Below are 7,029 nucleotides of genomic sequence, written 5' to 3'. Positions count from 1 at the left end.
CCCTCTGGAATTTAATAACAGTTTCTAGTCTTCACTGAAGCAGCTCTTCTGCTTGGAAGCTTCCCCCAAGCCTCTGTCTGCCTCCAAACCTTTATTTCAGAGTTTCACTATTCCTTCCTCAATCCTTTGATAATTTAAAACGGTTAATCTACATTTACAACTCTTTCCAGTCTTTTGTTACCTGCACAATCTCTCCTACCTTCAACACTTAAACAAACCTTTCTTTTTGTTCTTTCCTCACCTCCCCCACCTTTCTCTGCATCTGAAAACATTTTTTACCTCTTACTATTCCTAGCTCTGATGAAAGCTCCTTGGCCTGAAACATTAACTCTCTTTCTCTCTCTCCAACAGATGCTGCCTGACCTGAGTGTTTGCACTATTTGCTGCCTTTATTTAAGAGTCCCAGCATCTGCAGTGTTTAGCATTTGGTCAGAGTAAAGTCTTGTTCCATACTCAAGTACATTGTGACATTTTACTATGTTAAAGGTGCTACATAAATGCAACTTCCCTTCCCCATGATAATTTGGAACACCTGGAAAATTGGTTGCTGTTGGGAACCCAAGTCCTCTAGCTCCAAGAAAGACTGATCTAAGCACATCCCAAATCCATCTTGAGCCCTTTATCCATGAGCTTGGCAATCAGTATACTTTACATATTTATTTACTTTAGTTTTAACAATACCATGTATCTTTAAACCTCATAAGCAGTCTCCTTTTGACAAGGCTGTGTGTAGTGACAACACTACAGGCGAGCAGGATGAAGCTGTTTGGCAAGTATCTGTGTCTTGGGCTGCAGAAGAGAGCTTGCTTTTGTTTTAAATGTTTGTTTGGACCTCATGGCACAGAAGTCTGCAACTCAAACCCCATTGCTTGTGCCAGCTGTTTGAAAGACTGTTTATTATTCTTTAAGGTATTTAAATCCAGGATAATCTGTAAATAACATTTTACCAAGTCACTGACTACAAAACTACAAATATATTCAATAACGTAATTCCTTATATGACCTGAAGCAACATCGTAATTGTTTATTATTTGTTTAGGCATTTAAATCCAGGCATTAAAAAAATCAGGTGAGAAATGTTATATAAATAACATTTAACCAAGCCACTGACTACCAAACTACAAGTATATTAAGTATATTCATTAATGTAATCTTTCTATAATCTGAAGCACCATCATAATTGAACTTGTGTGTGTGTGTGTGTGTATGTGTGTGTGTGTAGTACATATTCATGTATGCTATTTTGCCACAGATAACAGCTCTGAGCGTCTAGGATGCAGCTCGAGCTCCTGCTTTGGAACCTGTATTATTCCGTATAATACACACAAGCAGACAAACAGTATCTGATGGTTTAGTGTCCCCAGCAAAAGGTACGTTTCCCAACAAGGTAGCATTCCATCAGTATGGTACTGTGGTGAAATTTTATCAGTAAATGGAGAACCTGGTGAGGTTACACATGAATGGAGGGGGTTGGGGAAGGGGATGGTGAGGAATGTCAATGTATGACTGTGGGTGGGCGCCAATTAGTGAAAAGACCTGACCTGATGGAGTTGTGATGTGTTTTGATAGGGTTATTGTTAAGATGTTTCCTTTTGTGGGGTTCAATCATTAATGACTCCAATAAGAAAATCAAGAGAAACTCCTTTACTCAAGAAGGTGGAACTCACACCCATAGAAAGTGGTTGAGGTGAATAGTTGAGGGTGTCACGAACCAGCAACAAAAGAAACACACTGAGCATGATTCAGTTAAAAACTATTTTATTAATCACTACTTATGATAATACATAAAATAAAAGTAAAAATGTTAGTATGTTAGAATTCAAAAATGTTAAACCTTGAACGTTAACCCCAAAAACTAAACTCTTTGTGTGTGTGTGTGTGGCAAAGTCCAAAACTCCCAGTTCTGGAATGGTTCTTAAAGTTCAGTTCCACAAGCCATAAGGTGAAACATGAGCAAGGGCTTCTTCAACAACCACCGTTGTCAGAAGATAAGACGTAGATGTAGAGAACATAGGGAGAGTAAATACGAAATCCAAATGTTCCAGGATGGAACCCCAAACGACACCAGCGTTTACTCGGTAGTGACTTCCTCACCCCGAAAGGCATCCGAATCGTGGTCGTCCACACACACAAATACCTGTTTCCTTCTACAGGTCAGCAACAAAGTGAACTCCACCGGATTACTTCCAACTTCCATACATGGATTTCAGTAGCAAACACAGTTATTGTTTCTCATCCATCGATAGAGAAAACAAGCAGGCTGGTGTCTCTCTCCCTTCTCTCTCTCTCTCTCTCTCTCTCTCTCCTTCTTCTTACTTCTTCAACAACGTCATTACGTCCTTTATCTTCTATTGACGTAAGCACGCCCCACACACACATACACACACACTCTCTATCCTAAAGGGACTTTCACTGAGTCCGTAACAAGGGGTTTAAGGGGTAGTGGATAACACATGTAGGAGAGGGGATATGGTGGTGGGAAGAACTGGGGGGAGATGGGAAGAAGTTTGTGGGGACCAGAAAAATCTGGCATTGATTTAATGGGCTACTTTGGCCTGTCTCTGTACTGTAAATGTTTTGAGACAGTTTAATAGCCTGCACACATCCTCGTTCTTTCTCCCAGACTTCAATCAGTGATTTGAAGAAAATATTCAAATTTGAGAACTCCTTAACTAATATTCAGGTATGCGAAATACATGTGAAGATAAGATGGTGAATTCCGGTTCCTTCCCCCCCCCCACCCAAAAAAAAGTTATTTTCTGTCCTCCTTTTTGACAGTTTAATATCTGAAATGTATTTTCTATTTGTTTTGAAATGGGTACCTCCTTTTTTTTAAACCTCATGAGCAACCTAAGGAATTACTGGAATGTGACATCTCTGTGGCCTTAGTCTGAGAGTTATGTAATAAGACTCTATAGATAATGATCATCATTTTTAATGTGCTGTGGCTTCAAATAAAGTATGTTTATAATTATAAATCATTAAAAATATATGAAGGAAAATATTGAACAACTATTGAGAATATGAAATAATCAGTACAAAGCAGTATTTCATGTGTGCAGAAAAAGAATTGCTTTGTTACAAACAACATCAGAGTCTAATTGATGGTTCACAAAGAATGATCAAGATTTTGCAGACAAATGAATGAATAGTGTTTCATGTACGCTATACTGACACCTTCCCACAGAGATTTTACAGGCTTGCTGTCATTGAATGTACAAATCTGCCGATCTCCATCCCTGCCTTAATGGGAAATCTGTGGCAGGTATGCACAGGCCAATGCAGCATGTGGTTCTTCAACCAATCATTCTGCAAAATCCTTGTTAAGTCACACACTCTGAACTAGAAAGTGTATATTAGACTTAAGTGCCTTGTGCAAAATGCAGAGAGGGATTAAAAGACAAAGTTGAGAGAGAGAGAGAGAGAGAGGGAGACATGGAAAGGAAACAGGAAAATGTGAACTAAAATTGAATCCTGGACACTAATTAAATGAAAAGTTAAATTGTCAGTGAGGTGGTTTGTTGGACAATAGTATGACTTATCAACTGACGAAAAATTCACAAACATCTGAATGGATCAGCCCTGACTTTTTCTGACATGCTTAGTAGCTTCGTAAACACATTAGTTTTCAATGCTGTGTCTGTCAGCAAGGTTTTGGTATGGTGCATCCTGTGGGGGAGGAGGCACCCTCAGCACTTCCATGTTTCACTGCATACTCTGGAGAATGCTGTGTAATTTACTACTTGAGCCTCACTATTATTCTCAACGCAAGATTCTGGTCATTAGCACTTCCTCAGTTGTGTTGTGTGATTTAGATAAGAGGTTCTTTTTCCAAGTGTATAATTTTCCTTTTGCAAGCTTACTGTCGTTTTTCATTTGTTGATAATGATTTCAAGAAGAACAGAGATTGAGTAAAATAGACCAATATCACTGGAGTTTGGGAGAATGAGGGGTGATCTCATTGAGGAGATGAGATTCTTAAAGGGATTGACGAGGTAGACACTGAGAGGCTTTTTTTTCCCAGCTGGAGAGTCTCCGCTGGGGGACAATTGTCTCAGGACAAGGGGTATTACAAAAATGGGAAAGGAGTTTGCTCCATTGGGATCATATCCAGTGGGAATAAGAGACAGAAAAGTTTAGACTTTAGGAATAATGTAGATTTAAAGGTTGAATATTGTACATGTAAATATGGAATAAATTATTATTTAGGACTCGGATGAGAAATTTCTTCACACAAGAGGGCTGTGAATCTTTGGAATGATTTACTTCAGAAAGCAGTGCATGCTCAGTTAGAGAAAAATACAGGATGGATGCAGAGCCTTCGGCCCAACCAGCTAGTCCCAATTTCCTGCATTTGGTCCATATCCCTCCAAGCCCCACCCTTCCATGTACCTATCCAAGTGCTTCTTAAATGATACAATTGTACCTGCCTCAACTTCTTCCTCTGGCAGCTCATTCCATATACTCACTGCCCTCTGCGTGAAAAAGTTACCCCTCAGGTCCCTTTTAAATCTTTCCCCTCTCACCCTAAATCTATGTCCCCTAGTTCTGGACTCCCCTACCCTGGGGAAAAGACTGTTACCATCCACCTTATAACGCCTCTCATAATTTTAAACACTTCTCTAAGGTCACTCCTATGTTTCACGGAATAAAGACCTAGCCTGGCCATCCTTTCCCTATAACTCAGACCCTTAAATCCTGGCAACATCCTTGTAAATCTTTTCTGCATTCTTTCGAGTTTAACTACGTCTTTCCAATAACAGGATGATCAAAATTGTGCACAGTACTTCAAGTGCAGCCTCATCAATGACTTGTTGAATATATTCAAGGCTATGATCAATAGATTCTTGGAGACACAAGAGACTGCAGATCCTGGAATCTGTAGCAACAAACAATCTGCTGGAAGAACTCAGCGGGTCAAGCAGCATCTGTGGGAGGAAAGGAATTGTCGACACTTTGGGTCGAAACCCTGCATCGACCTGAAATGTCAGCAATTCCTTTCCTCCCACAGATGCTGCTCGACTCACTGAGTTCATCCAGCACACACTGTTTGCTGCAGTAGATTTTTGGATCCCAAAGAAATCAGATGATTGGGCTGAACTGCGGACAAAGTACTGGATCAGCCATAACCCTATGGAATGGCAGATGGGGCCGTATGATCTACTCCTGCTGAAAGTTCACATCAATGTGAATTTGCTTGTTTCACTTTCAGGGAAAAACTAGGTAATTCATTTGGGATTACAGAAAGGGGAATGAAGTTCATTGGGAAGAGTTTCATTTTTTGAAAATATATGGAATTGATAGTTGAATATGGAATAAATTATATTTTTGCTGGTTAAGCCTGACAAATGTAAATGTTAACTCCTTAAGTGACATCAATGCAGTATCGTGTGTCAGAATTTAAACAGAGCAGGATCAATTGACTGAATTCTAACTAGTATTCTACAGACCTCTGTGGAATGCATAAAGCAAGTGTCAGCAGTGAGATAAAAGGACTAATATGCAGAATAACAGCTAAGGACATCTGTTACTTTTAAAATTCGTCCTATGATTTCTCCATTGGTTCTTTTTTGAATTCAACATATCTAAACTTTTTTCTTGGAAAACAGGAAACAAGCCATTAGAGTGGAATTCTTATTGGAATGTTACCCCCTGGGAAGAGAATGTAAATTGGTAACAGGAATTGTGGTGGGGCAGGATCGAAAGGATTAGTTTAGGTCTCTGACACCCACCCAATTTTGGCAGCTTTTCCTTGTTGCTTAGAGTTCATCTTTGCTGTTTCATCTTGGGAAATTATTTTTGTTGCTATGAATTTGCCCATCTAGGTGAGGAATGTTACATTCTCGGGCAGTTCCAAGCATTTCCAGAGCGGGGACAGCAGGGGTTAAGTATAAACTAAAGCTCCTCCTGCATAGTCCCTTACATGCTTACAAAAAAAGGCAGTTTGAGTACACGGTGAAGCACCCTCTGCACTGTCCCATCAAAGACCCCAAGGGGAGGGACTGAATGCATTTCAAGGACTGAGTTGTACATTCAGTCATTCCTGATATTGATATGAAGGGACTGCATTTTCTTCAGGTTATAGAGCCTCTATCAAGACTGCCCAAAAAATAGAGCAGGTATTTAACCCTTGTGCTTATATGTAAATTATGTTATTGAAAATAATCCCATTTTGCACTTTCCTGCCTTAAATTTTTGTTCCTCTTTGATTTTGGTATGCAAAAAGGTAATATTCCTTGGATACAAGATGAACTGTTCTAAACTTGACACTACCAGACTGTGGGATCTACACTGACAAATATCATAAGGTGAGCATGTTTATTTTAAATGGGTAAGGCATGGTGTAAAGTTCCATGTGCACTCTACCATCAAACATTAAAAAATAGAAAAAGAAAACATTTTAGATTCAGAGTAATGCTCCATCTACAGAGTCCTGTCAAATATCAAAGGGTAGGGTCAGTGCAGGTTAGACAGGGTAAAACTCCTACTGCACTCCTGATAAACACTTCCAGATTAAATGCAGAGCAATGCTGCCTTTGCACAACCAAAACTGAACTGTGGCAGAATTGAAACCAAATTATTTTGATAATTTACTGAATTTCTCCATGAAATTTATAAACTAATGTTAATTTTGGTTAAAAAAAAATCAAGCAATTCGACCAGCACTTGCTGTTCAGTCAGATTGTGGTTGATGTATACTTCAACCTTATTTCCCTACATTTGTTCCAATTCTCTTGATATCTCTCCTTGGCAAAACTTTATCCATCTCTGCCTTGAACATTACAACTAATGCCTAACATCCATATCCTTTGGGGAAGTGTATTCCCAATGTCTATCATCCTTTGTGTGAAAATGTGCTTTGGGATTTCAAATTAATTTTAAGATTATGCTTTCTCACTTTTAATTCTCCCATCAGAAAACTGTTTCTCCAAATCTCCTTAACTTACCTTCAAACATACATTAAATCTCTTACTCAAAGGAAAATGCAGTAAATATATGGAACCACCCTCCCCCCTAAATCATTTAATC

The sequence above is a fragment of the Pristis pectinata genome, chromosome 38 (genome assembly GCF_009764475.1).
Source record: "Pristis pectinata isolate sPriPec2 chromosome 38, sPriPec2.1.pri, whole genome shotgun sequence".
NCBI classification, from domain to species: domain Eukaryota; kingdom Metazoa; phylum Chordata; class Chondrichthyes; order Rhinopristiformes; family Pristidae; genus Pristis; species Pristis pectinata.
The sequence above is the reverse complement of the archived record's forward strand: the minus strand, read 5'-3'. Positions refer to the sequence as shown.